Source organism: Giraffa tippelskirchi, chromosome 1, assembly GCF_054371585.1.
Source record: "Giraffa tippelskirchi isolate mGirTip1 chromosome 1, T2T-mGirTip1v1.2.pri, whole genome shotgun sequence".
NCBI lineage: Eukaryota > Metazoa > Chordata > Mammalia > Artiodactyla > Giraffidae > Giraffa > Giraffa tippelskirchi.
Genome location: NC_137275.1, coordinates 140,897,435 through 140,911,418, shown reverse-complemented (window position 1 = coordinate 140,911,418; position 13,984 = coordinate 140,897,435). Strand labels below are relative to the sequence as shown.

Genomic DNA, 13,984 nt, shown 5'->3' with positions numbered 1-13,984 from the left:
TATAGCAAAATTTCCAAAATAAAATAACTGTAAGGTCTCTATAAAAGTAACTGGGTGAGATGACAGACAAGTGGAATTCTGCATAAAACCAAGGTTGAATAAAGGTATTTTTAGTCATGTAAAAGAATCAAAGGGAATTCTCTGCTCGTCCGGTGTTTAGGACCGCACCATTTCAATGCAGAGGGCCTGAGTTCAAACCCTCACTGGGGAACTAAGAACTCACAAACAACACAGCAGCACCTCTCCACCTTCAGAAAAGGAAAAGACTCAAAAATTTAACTTTCTTTTTACCCATACTGTAGGCATGTGGTCACTAAAGTGAAAGAGTAAATCTAGAAAGAGAAAGAAATGGGATCCACAAAAACAGGGCAAACAACAGTAAAAAGAAAAAAGGGACAAAGGAAATTCCTAAAATAATGAAGAAAAATCACTGGATAAATATGCAAGGCCCACCAAGCCATCAGTCCAGATGGAACAGAAATATGGATGGCTCTGGAAGTGATATATTTCAGAAGAATTTTGAACCTTTAGTTTGTTGGTGTGCTTGTCCCCAATGGAAAGAATTTGTCTTTCTGTCAAAGAGTGTAAGGAATATTTTATGATCTATCCATTGAAAAGTTTCACAGGAGAAAAAAACAACCATTTTTAACTTATAGGAAAAGAAATAAATGTATTACTGTATAGATTAATGCTGAATTATATTTACATAGTTATAAGGAGTCCTTCCTAAAGGAGATCAGTCCTGGGTGTTCATTGGAAGGACTGATGTTGAAGCTGAAACTCCAATACTTTGGCCACCTCATGTGAAGAGTTGACTCATTGGAAAAGACCCTAATGCTGGGAAAGATTGGAGACAGGAGGAGAAGGGGACAACAGAGGATGAGATGGCTGGATGGCATCACCAACTCGATGGACATGGGTTTGTGTGGACTCCGGGAGTTGGTGATGGACGGGGAGGCTTGGCGTGCTGCGATTCATGGGGTCACAAAGAGTCGGACACGACTGAGCCACTGAACTGAATACTATAATAAATATTGACTTAGACAACATTTTAGATATCATTATGTTGAGATTTGGAGGAAGAAAGGTTTGTGTATGTGTATGTAGAAAGCGAGAGGGCAGTGTCATGAATGAGTCAATTCTAATTTTCCAATAAATTAGAATTATAAATATCAATAGATCTTGTCATTATGCCTAATATTGTAAAAGCAAACAGTCTAATCATATTTACTTAGAACTTATCAGTTAAATATCTAAAAGTGATGAGATTGGTATCAGAGTAGCTGGAGATGGGAAGAGGTGGGACATAACACCAGAAGACTATAGTTATTTACAATAAACCTTGCCTATATATATGTATCTAGGTATACATATATATATATATATATATATACAAATACACATATGTTGTAGAGAAGAAGAGAATATAGCATTCACTGTGATCAGTTGCTCATCATATATAATGGGAGGGCTTCCTTCATAGCTCAGTCAGCAAAGAATCTGCCTGCAGTGCAGGAGAACTGGGTACGGTTCCTGGGTCGGAAAGATCCCCTGGAGAAGGAAATGGCAACCCACTGCAGTATTCTTGCCTGGAGAATTCCATGGACAGAGGAGCCTGGTGGGCTATAGTTCATGGGTTTGCAAAGAATCAGACATGATGGAGCTATTAACACTTTCACTTTCATAAACACTGCAGATATGGGTGGGGAAAAATTTAAGTCTTATTTCCCATTAATTAGTGGAGGTAGTAAGTAAACACAAGAAAATATTTTTAATACCCAAGGTTGAATTCAGGGTAAATCAGAAGGAACCAAGAATGGGCACCTGTATTGTACCACTACAGATTAAAATCAGGTTTTCACATCCAGTGTGAGGTAATGGTACCTTCTGGAAGGATGGAGAGTATTTTTGAATAGACATACATGACAGCATTATTTACGAATTTCTGCATTTCTGTAGTGAAAGTCTAAATTTAGTCCTTCCTTTGAAGAAAAGGGGGTCTTGTGAACCTGGAAGAACAGCTTCTTATTTGAGTACTGTGCCCAAATACACCGAGAGGTTGTAGGCAAACACAGCTGATTGGTTGTCACTAACTCTTCCATGTTTCTGACACTATTGGTATCAGGTTTAAGGAGTCTTCCTCTATAGGCTCTGTCTTGTGTCTGCGGCTTGAGGTGTCTTGTCTGTTGCCCAAAGCAGTTTATTCAAGTTTGGAGAAATTGCTTTTCTATAGTCTCAAAACTTTGCCTTAGTTTTCTTCATTTAAGGTTTTATGTACAGTGGTTTAATGACTGTCTCTATTCTCCCATTCCCAAAACACACACACACATACACGCACAGTTTTTTTTGGAATTAGCATCTTATACTGAACAAGTTTAACATTTCTATTTTTTAATTTTAGGATGCTTAAAGAAGAGTTCACATAAAACATCCTCTATGAATAAGTCACACGGTCATGTATGGACACTTTATGTCAGGAGTCCCCAACCTCCAGGATTTAATGCATGGTGATTTGAGGTGGAACTGATGTAATAATAATAGAAATAAAGTGCATGATAAGTAAAACATTCTTGAATCATTCTGAAACCATCCCCCCCCCATCCATAGGAAAATTGTCTTCCATGAAGCCAGTCCCTGGTGCAAAAGTTTGAGGAACACTGCTTTACACGATGAACCATGAGAGAGATAACTGTGTGAACTTCTACAACGTTATCACTGTGAGGATTCAAAACAACCTACAAAGGTTGAAACTTAAGTAAACTTTTACTGCCTTTTGGAATATAAAATTATGTGTTTGTCATCCTCAGGGGACATGATCTGACTGTCCATCAGAATGGTGGTAGTTTTTGTAAGAACTTTTCTATTGTACACTCAGATGATGGATAAAATTGCCTTGGTGGTGGGTTGAAAGAAGAAAGATGTAGGAAAGCAATATACAGAACTTCTCTAACTTCATTCTCAGTCACTGAAGACTTCAAAAGCCCTATGGTCAGCCCCTGTGGTCAGGTTTCTTCTAAACCTTCCAATTATGTTATATGCCATTTTTCAGCTGGTGATCAGTGAAATCTGGATATGGTTGCTTCCAACTATCAGAGTGACACATTTATTCATTCAGCAAAATAGTTGTGAAACATAGTCTACATCCCAAGCATTATCCTATGTGCTTGGCATACACTCATGAGCAAACAGAAATCTCTGCCAACATAGAGCTTGTGTTCTAGCATAGGTGTTCTAGGGATGATGAGGTGTCAAAAAAAAGACATAGTAAACAAGTAAATTATAGTATATATTAGAAGTGATAAATGTTATGGTAAAAATGGAGTCCAGGAAAGGGAATTAGAAGTGCTGGGGGCTCTAGCTTCAATATCAAATAAAGTCATTAAAATAAGCCACATTATGATGGAAATGATGAGCAAAGACTTGAAGTGATAGGGAGTTTACCACTCAAGTATCTGGGTGAAGTGCATCGAAGCAGAGGGTCCAGCCAGTTCCTTAAATTGTTGTGGCCAAAGGCAAACAGCAAATTTTTCACTCCTAAGTCCAGTGGTCTGTCTCTGTATATCATGTCCTAGATTTTCTGTAAGTAAAGAAAACCTAGTCAAGTCTTTACTTAGGAAGGGTAAAGAAAAGAACAAGAGATGATAGAAATCAGAGGAAGAAGAGAAGAGAGCTGGCATTCAAATTTGGGTGAAAAGCACCATCTACAGTGTCACCGTTCAGGTATGGATATCACACTATTGCCACAGGGAATAAATGTAACCGCCCCTGTTTCTACCCAGACACACAGACACACACACACATATTTATGAAACAAATCCTTCTCTACACTTCTTTACCCTGCTTTCTGCCATAGGAGTGGCAAAGAAAATCATCTAGCCCAACATACAAAACACAAACGTACAGCATCATCTTGACTAAAAGTCTCCATGCATTTTCTTGAATGTATATTGCATATTTATTGCTTCAGACTTTTCAAGTTGTTCTGAGTCTTCACAGTGATAAAATTGCATAAGCTTACATACTTTTTCTCTCTCTCACACATATGTTGTCATGTAAAGGATCCATACATTTGATTTCTCCATAAATCAGTGTAGAGCTATGTGTATGGTCAGGCCATTCTATTCTCTTGCTCTGGGTACATTCCTTGCTCAACCAGGCCCTCCTTCACTCACATCACTACCCAATTCTCTTGATTACTAGGCTTAATTAGTCCCTGGTAGCTGATGAGCCCACCTGACATCAACTCCCTATAAATGGTAACCTCCTCCTCTCTCAGCAAACAAAGACTGCTGCTGTGTCCTATCCACCGCCTGCTGCACAGGGTGAGGTGTCACCCCAGGACTCTGTGTGAAGAGTCCCCTGTCGAGTAACCAACTGAGGTCTCTGTGGCTGTCTTCAGGCTCTTTGGTCTCAAGGCTGGGCACCTACAAGGCTTGCAAGCCTGCAGGGTGCACCCCAACAGTAAGGTAAGATGCAAATTGCCAAAATCACCCCAAATGAGTGTTCTGTAAAATTGTGTGTATGTGTGAAGGAGAGAAGATTCTACCCTGGATTTTTGTTCTTTGTCCGTACAAAGGACAATCTTGTCCTCTTTCCTCCTGCTTCCATTGACCAGTCCCTTTTCTCATGCCTTAAAGTCTTACTCCATACTGAAATATGACAGTATTCTGGAAAGTGACAGTATCAATTTTGATTCCCTACACCCTGAAAACATCTTTTCCAGTGGTCCCTTTTTAAAACTTGCCTTGAATTATCCTAATTTGAGCATACCATCTGTTTCCTGCTAGAACCGTGACTGATAAAAGCACCATCTCCCCTTCTTCTAAGCCCACAGAAATAATAAAGTATAAAATGATAAAAAGTGAAATGAAATATTGGTGTCCAAATATGAAGATAAGCACTGCTATGGTATCACAAGTGAAAGAGGGACACAGAGTAATAATCTGTCCCCAAAAGCAGATCTATAGAACCTCAGGCTTGAAAGTGAGGAGCTCTATTCCTTTGGATAATGAGGGATAAAAGTTTTTCACCTGAGGGCAAGGCAGACTGGATCTAGGCCCCCTACATGAAAAGTGTGGTTGCAGCTTTCCTTATCTACCTACTGAAGGAGGCAAAAATAACCTCTCAAACTTGCCCTGAATTGTCACTACTTACATGAAGCTGAGAGTTTCCCTGGTGGCCCAGTGGTAAAGAATCCACCTGCCAAGCAAGATACGTGGGTTCAGTCCCTGGGTTGGGAAGATCCTCTGGAGAAGGAAATGGAAACCCATTCTTGCCTGGAAAATCCCACAGACAGAGGAGCCTGGCAGACTACAGTCCATGGCATCGCACTAGAGTTGGATGCAACTTAGTGACCAAACAACAACATGAAGCTGAAAACTCAGGAGAGAAGGTAGTGGGACATATCCTGGCAGATAAAGACTTTAGACAAGCTAGTATCTCTCAGTGGCTGTGGTGTCCCAAATTATCACCTCATCAAGAACTTTGAGCTATAAAGGTATAATTGCATCTGGATTGGGACCCCTAGGGAGACAGGTAGAAACATTTACAAAATTTGTAGACATTGCAGTGTTTGAGAAGAGGAGGAGAAAGACGAGCAAGAGAATGTAGATTTCCTTATTGATGAGCAATTCAAAACACATGAGTAAAACTAATTGCAAGTGAAGCAATAAAACCAACCAGCTGAATTCTCCCTAGAAAAACTGAAAACCATAGAACAATCAAAAATGACTTTTAAATATGTGTATTAGCGTGTTGTATTAATGATATAAAATAATTGTATATTAAAAATAGGAAATGCCAAAGAATGCTCAAACTTCCGCACAATTGCACTCATCTCACACGCTGGTAAAGTAATGTTCAAAATTCTCCAAGCCAGGCTTCAGCAATACGTGAACCGTGAACTTCCAGATGTTCAAGCTGGTTTTAGAAAAAGCAGAGGAACCAGAGATCAAATTGCCAATATCCGCTGGATCATCGAAAAGCAAGAGAGTTCCAGAAAAACATCTATTTCTGCTTTATTGACTATGCCAAAGCCTTTGACTGTGTGGATCACAATAAACTGTGGAAAATTCTGAAAGAGATGGGAATACCAGACCATCTGACCTGTCTCTTGAGAAACCTGTATGCAGGTCAGGAAGCAACAGTTAGAACGGGACATGGAACAACAGACTGGTTCCAAATAGGAAAAGGAGTATGTCAAGGCTGTATATTGTCACCCTACTTATTTAACTTATATGCAGAGTACATCATGAGAAATGCTGGGCTGGAAGAAGCACAAGCTGGAATCAAGATTTCAGGGAGAAACATCAGTAACCTCAGATATGCGGATGACACCACCCTTATGGCAGAAAGTGAAGAAGAACTAAAGAGCCTCTTGATGAAAGTGAAAGAGGAGAGTGAAAAAGTTGGCTTAAAGCTCAACATTCAGAAAACTAAGATCATGGCATCTGGTCCCATCACTTCATGGCAAATAGATGGGGAAACAGTGGCAACAGTGTCAGACTATTTTTGGGGGCTCCAAAATCACTGCAGATGGTGATTGCAGCCATGAAATTAAAAGACGCTTACTCCTTGGAAGGAAAGTTATGACTAAGCTAGATAGCTTATTTAAAAGCAGAGACATTACTTTGCCAACAAAAGTCCGTCTAGTCAAGGCTATGGTTTTTCCAGTGGTCATGTATGGATGTGAGAGTTGGACGATGACGAAAGCTGAGAGCCGAAGACTTGATGCTTTTGAACTGTGACGTTGAAGAAGACTCTTGAGAGTCCCTTGGACTGCAAGGAGATCCAATCAATCCATCCTAAAGGAGATCAGTCCTGGGTGTTCATTGGAAGGACTGATGTTGAAGCTAAAACTCCAATACTTTGGCCACCTGATGCGAAGAGCTGACTCATTGGAAAATGCCCTAATGCTGGGAAGGATTGGGGGCAGAAGGAGAAGGGGACGACAGAGGATGAGATGGTTGGATGGCATCACTAACTCGATGGACATGGGTTTGGGTAAACTCCGAGAGTTGGTGATGGACAGGGAGGCCTGGCGTGCTGCAATTCATGGGGTTTCAAAGAGTCGGATACGACTGAGTGATTGAACTGAACTGAACTGAAAAATAGGAAAATCATACTAAGAGACATGTAGAGAAGATTCATGAGTTCAAAAGGAGTCCAGTAGTAGTAACAGAAGAAAGTGGTGGGGGCGGGAATCATTGAAGAGGCACTAGCTAGGAATCTGCCTGAATGGAAGAGACACATGCATCCTTATACTGAAAGTGCATATCAAGTGCTGTTCAGGGTAAATAGAAAACTCCACTTCTATTTCTTAAAGACAGAAGTGATACTTCAAATAGTTAACAATCTGAGTGAAACAGGCAACATTGCATTGCAGAGTTGCAAGCCTTAAGGCTAAAGCAGAACACAGGATTCCCACCCTGAAGTTTCTTAAAATTATGGTTTTTTGGTTCATAGGGAAATCTAGAGGTTTCAGGAAATGGGCTGAGTATAAAAGTCAGGGGCTTTGGCTAGTAGCTATATACCAAAAGCTGTGGAAGAATTTTAGTATTCCTGCAATGAGTACAATCCTACTGATAAACAGCAATACCACCTCCTGCCTATACTGTTTGGCTAACTTGTCCCCTTCCCTCTGTTGATAATATAAAATTGCTGTTTCTCTTCTCCTTATAATTTGCCTAAGCAACTGCAATGTTCTATTAACTAATCCAGATCCTCAAGTCCTTTCCTCATAGTTCTGCTCTAGATAGTGATGATCCAAATCCTGTCTGTCAGTGTTTTCACTTGTTATACTTTTGATAATACCAACATGACTGAGGCATTCAAAAAAGAGTAGTTGCTTTATTTTTGCATCTTTATTATAAATAGAGCAAATATGTGCTTTGGGCAGTGGGGGAGGAGCGCTGAGGGTATGGTATGGAAAGCATCGTTGAAAGCAGCAAAACTCCAGAAGAAACAAAATAGCATTAAGAAAACACCTTTAAAAACACATTTTTTTTATTACCCTGAAAATTTGGAGAAGAAAGCATCACTTATCTTTTGCTATAACTGATATATTTGTGCAATCTCACATTTGGGAATAGATCTTAATTGATAACTGTCTCAATATTTAAGATAAACCCATTTTGTCATTTTAGTTTGTAGCATTGTGTATTTTTCATGACAGTGGGTCATATTTAGTTTTTTCCATCTTAGAGGATTTGAAGATGTTTTTGGCTTAAGCATAAATTCAACTTGCATCTTATTAAATAGTAAAGTAAACAAAAAATATATGTATATGTATATTATGGGGATCTTTTCATGTGCTTTCAATGTAAAACTAGCTCCTATCATACACAGATAGCAATTATCTGCTAATTTATGCAGTTTAAAACTCATTTGGAAATTAAAATGACCCCATAACACACTCTCAGTGTTATTCATGGTGGTCACTTTGTGAGAGTAAAGATAAACAAATAATATTTTATAAATTTCTTAGTATTCTCCTTTCTAGGTCAGGTCTCTTTACAACAATTATGTGAATTTGTTTTAAACAAACTATTTCTACTATTACACTATTTAATACTTAATATTCAGTCAATTTTATTTTTTAATGAAAGCATCTATTTCTTTAAAACATTCACATGTTTTCCCATAATGATTACAAAATACAAATGATGTATTTTATGACTACAAAATACAAATACAAATGAATACAAAATATGAATACAAAATATAAATTTTATGACTACAAAATACAAATAATAATACAAAATACAAATAATGTATTTTATGACTAAAGATTGGATTCATGATATTGGAAAATTCTGAATATAATTTTAGAGTCAATGAAATAGGATATTATAAAGCATGACTAAGAAAATTCAAGATGCATGTTTCATTGCTTGATAAAAATCTACAAATGCACTTCTAATTTCTGTTTCTTAAATTTTCAGAGTGAGTAAGCAAGTTTTTTTCACAATAAATGTTACTTCATCATATACAGATGTGCTAATATTAACCAATATAAGAGTTTCAAATAATATATTAAATATTATTTACAAACAGAATCATCTGTATATATGTAACAATGCATAGTAATATTATATTCATTATTATTGTCACCATAATAATTGTATAATAATATTTGTATAATAATAGCTAAATCTATCTAATGTGTGTTCTAAAAACAGGAAGTAAAACTGGAAGTATTATTTCACTGAAAGGGTTGAAATTCTAATTCTTGAGTTTACAGGACGTTGTAAGTCCTTAAAAATATTAAGGATTCCGAATTACATCATGTTGGGATTTAGGCATAAGCCATTTTAAAATAAAGAGACAAATATTAACCAAAGTGAAGATTTTTATTCTTACTTATTTTTAAAATTGTTTATAACAATGGCCTTCCTACACAAGTAGTTTTGAGATCATAAAAGTTTAATATTCCCATTAGAATTAGAATTGAAGCCCAAGAAGAACAGGAATTACTTTCTGTTTTATTCATCTTTGCATCACCAGGATCTCACAGGTGTCCAATAAATATTTGTGGTGTGGCAAAGAATTGGTATTCAATTAATGTTTATCTAATATCTTTAATTAAAAATTGATTCTTAGAATGCTGATTCAACACATAAGACTTCATTTTTTAAAAATTAATGAAAGACAAGAGTTTCTATTCTTGATATATGGAGAAAGAATACAGCAAATCAAATGAGAACATGAACAGAAAAGTTACAAAACAATATAAATAATTGATAAACACTAACAGAACATTCCATCTTGCTAGCAAGTGTTCATAAAACCATTCAAATACTTTAGTTTGTCCTTATAAAACTGGGACTCTTTTTAAATGACAGTAACCAGTTTGGATGTGAGTAAGGAAGAGCAAATTGATATCAACTCTAAAGAACTAAAAAAATCCTTTTGAACATTTTAAGGTTTACTCCAAAATTGTTCAGAGCAATACCTAACCACAGTTACAGTCTCTAAAAACTAGTCACCATTACGAAGAATCAGGTCTACTGAGGGGGAAAAAGTGGCTGATACCAGGTCTAGGGCAGGAAAACTTGTCACACCAGAAAACAAGTTTATCAAAGACCACTGGGATCATGACAAAAAGACGCAGGAGCCAAGTCAAAGATTCCCACTGGCCAAAGATGGAACCATTTTAGAATTCTAAAAACTGATTTTAAAAAATTACATGAGAATACATTTCTGTATTTTTTGATCTTAAGAATTAACAGATATTTTAAAGCTATATTCCAAAGGAAAATCTAATATTCTACAACCACTGTGATATAAACACAGTACTATTTCAGTACAGCAAAGATTTAATGCATAACCAAGTCTATGAAAAAATGGAAAGCTTTTGTATATAAAAAGTGGTTAGTTTTTACACTTGAAATCAATAACCTATACCATTTCATTACAATTTAATTATATCTATCATGTATACATTCAATATTTTAGTACTTAAATCCTACCTTTGGCTACATCTTCAAAATCACTTACTTTGGCTACATTTTCCTTTTTAAATAAATAATGAATTCTATACCATTTTATTCAAATTTAGATTCTATTAAGAAATTTTTAAACTCCTGCTTCTGGTATACTTTTATTATTCAATATATAAAAACCTATCACTTTTAGTGTTGGAAACTCAGATTCCATATCAGCCCTTTAGAGCTATCATTGAACCAAAAAAATACTCATTAATCTCTACCTAGATTAAGACCAGCATCTATAGAATTCTTGATAGAATGACCCCCTCTTCTCAGTTCTCTCATACAACCTGATACCATATAGATTGCCCCAAATGTCTCAGACAAATAAAGAAGACATAGCATCTTTCTACAGAAATTGACATCCAATTGCTCAGAACTTCCTGCCAATGACAAATTTGATAGAAATTTATTTATTTAAATAATCCTAGAATTCTGCATGAAATCACTAACTTCCAAGTGACCATTTTCAAAACAGTGAAAGGAGATGTTCAGTTTAATCGAGAGGATTAAACAGCAAATGTTAAATAAAATGCCAAATTGAGTTTGCTCTGTCTCAAATTACTCACTTAAATTATTTTAGAGAATGTGGGCAACTCAAAAATGCATATACCTCATTGTTTCTCAAATCTGAGCGTGCTTAAGAATCACCAGGAGAGTTTGTTAAAATACAGATTCCTACATCCTTCCCTCAGAGATTCTAAAAGTATGATTGAGTTCACTTGGAAGAGAGTTCTAGAATTTGCATTTCTAATAAGCTCCCAGGTGGTGCTAATGGCCAGTTGGAGCAGCTAGAAGTCAGCATTCCCAGTCGAATTTGTCTTGGTCTTAAGATAATTTGGCACTAATTTTTCCTTAATCAGTTTTCCCCCTTCCCACCACTCTCCCTTACTTTTAACAACACCTGCTTTTATGTCAGTTTTTTTTTTTAAATGCCCTGGGAGCTACTGTTCACATGCTATTCCTTTACCCAGAAGATGACCTTAAGTAGTTCTGATTATCATCTCATTGAAAGAAACACTCTACTATAGATACAAGTTTAAATGGCCTCTGCTGGGTCTTGGTCATTATACCATACACTGCTGGAATTATAGACATCTTCATTTCAGTACCTCAAAAAAATCTTTTTGCTTTGGGTGATAGTGTTTATGTGACACAATCCAAAGTAAGAGTCTTGATCTGATGTTGTCTTTGAGTTTGAAAAGCTTTGCTCCCTTAACAAACTTGTTAGAAATTATACAATATCCATTTTCTCATTATACTTCCTATGAAATCATGTTCCACAGATTAAGACTCATATAGTGTTATGTTAGTTACCAGTTTATGTGTAGACATCTATTTATAGTATAGTAAGTAAGTATATAGTATAGTAAGACTAACAGAAAAAAAACATAGCAGATACAAATATGATACAATTTCTAGGATAAAAAATACATATGCATACTTATAATTTATATGTGTGTGTTAGTCGCTCAGTCATGTCCAACTCTTCACAACCCCATGGACTATATAGCTTGCCAGGCTCCTCTGTCCATGGAATTCTCCAGGAAAGAATACTGGAGTGGATTGTCATTCCCTTCTCCAGGGGATCTTTGCAACCCAGGGATTGAACCCACGTATCCTGCACTGCAGGCAGATTCTTTACCATCCGAGCCACCAGGGAAGCTCTAGTAGTAGTGTATATAGTAGTGTATATCTGTTAATCCTAAACTCATAATTTATCCCTCCTGCCTCTCCCCTTTGGTACCTGTAAATTTGTTTTCTATGTCTGTGAGTCTGTTTCTGTTCTGTAAATAAGTTCATTTGTATCATTTTTTTTCATTCCACGTCTAACTGACATCGTGTGATATTTGTCTTTCTGACTTCACTTAGTATATGGTAGTCTCTAGGTTCATCTGTGTTGTTGCAAATTATATTATTTCCTTCTTTCTATGGCTCAGTAACATTCCATTGTATATGTATACCACATCGCTATCCATTCATCTCTCGATAGACAGTTAGCTGGCTTCCTCCATGTCTTGGGTATTGTGAAGAGTGCTGCAATGAAGAGGGATGCATATATCCTTCAAAATCATGTGGTTTTTTTTCTGGATATACGCCCAGGAGTGTGATTGCTGGATCATATATCTATTTTTAGTTTTTTTAGAGAAATTCCATACTGTTCTCCATAGTGGCTGTACCAATTTACATTCACACTAACAGTGTAGGAGAATTCTCTCGTCTCCACACCATATTCAGCATTTATTTTTTGTAGATTTTTTGACAATGGCCATTTGCTTTGAAGTTAGGTGAAATCTCATTGTAATATTGATTTGAATTTCTCTAATAATCAGTGATGTTGATCAGGCTTTCATGTGCCTCTTGGCCACCTGTATGACTTCTTTGAAGAAATGTCTATTTAGGTCTTGTGCCCATTTTTTGATTCAGTTGTTTATTTATTTATTATATTGACCAGTATGAGCTGTTTTTATATTTTGAAAATCAATCCTTCATCTTTTGAATCATTCAAAAATGTCTCCCATTCCATAGGTTGTCTTTTTGTTTTGTTTATGGTTTCTTTTCCTATGCAAGAGCATTTAAGTTAAATTAGATCCCATTTGTTTACTTTTGTCTTTATTTCCATTACTCTAGGACACAAATCCAAAAAATATTGCTGCAGTTTATGTCAAAGAGTGTTCTGCCTATCTTTTCCTCTAGGAGTTTTATAGTATCCAATTTTACATATAAGTCTTTAATTCATTTAGGACATATTTTTGTATGTGGTGTTAGAAAATATTCTAATTTTATTCTTTTATATGTTGTGTCAAGTTTTCTCAGCACCACTTACTAAAGACACTGTCTTTTCTCCATTGTATAATCTTGCCTCCATTGTTGTTGATTGTCACCATAAATGCATGGGTTTATTTCTGGACTTTCTTTCCTATTTCACTTATCTATGTGTTTGTTTTTGTACCAATATAATATTATTTTGATTATTGTAGCTTTGTCAGGGAGCCTGATTTCTCCAGGTCCCTTCTTCTTTCTCGAGATTGTTGGCTATTTGGGGCTCTTTGTATTCACATACAAATATTAAAATTATTTGTTCCAGTTCTGTGAACAATTTCATTGGTAATTTAATAGGGATTGCATTGAACCTGTAGATTGCCTTGGGTAGTATGGTCATTTCAACAATATTGATTCTTCCAATCCAAGAAACCAGTATATCTTTCCATCTGTTTATGTCATCTTTGATATCTTCCATCAGCATCTTATAATGTTCGGAGTACAGGCCTTTTGCCTTCTTAGGTAGGCTTATTCTTAGTTTTTTATTTTTCTGTTGTTGTTGCAGTGGTAAATGGGAATGTTTCCTTACTTTCTCTTTCTGAGCTTTTGTTGTTAGTGTATAGACATGCAATAGACTTCTGTAATATTAATTTCGTGTCCTGCAACTTTACTGAATTCACTAATGAGCTCTAGTGCTTTTCTGGTAGTGTCTTTAGGATTTTCTGTCTATATTA

The 13,984-nt window shown here is 36.3% G+C and overlaps 1 long non-coding RNA gene across 1 annotated transcript in view; it reads left to right on the top strand.

Moving 5' to 3' along the window:
- LOC145538038 (uncharacterized) overlaps positions 1 to 2,567 on the top strand; it is a 67,895-nt gene extending 65,328 nt beyond the window's left edge. The window contains exons 9-10 of the long non-coding RNA XR_014076595.1: positions 711 to 919; positions 2,402 to 2,567. This is a non-coding gene — a long non-coding RNA (uncharacterized LOC145538038). The remainder of the gene's footprint in view (positions 1 to 710; positions 920 to 2,401) is intronic.
- The last annotated feature ends 11,417 nt before the right edge of the window (positions 2,568 to 13,984 follow it).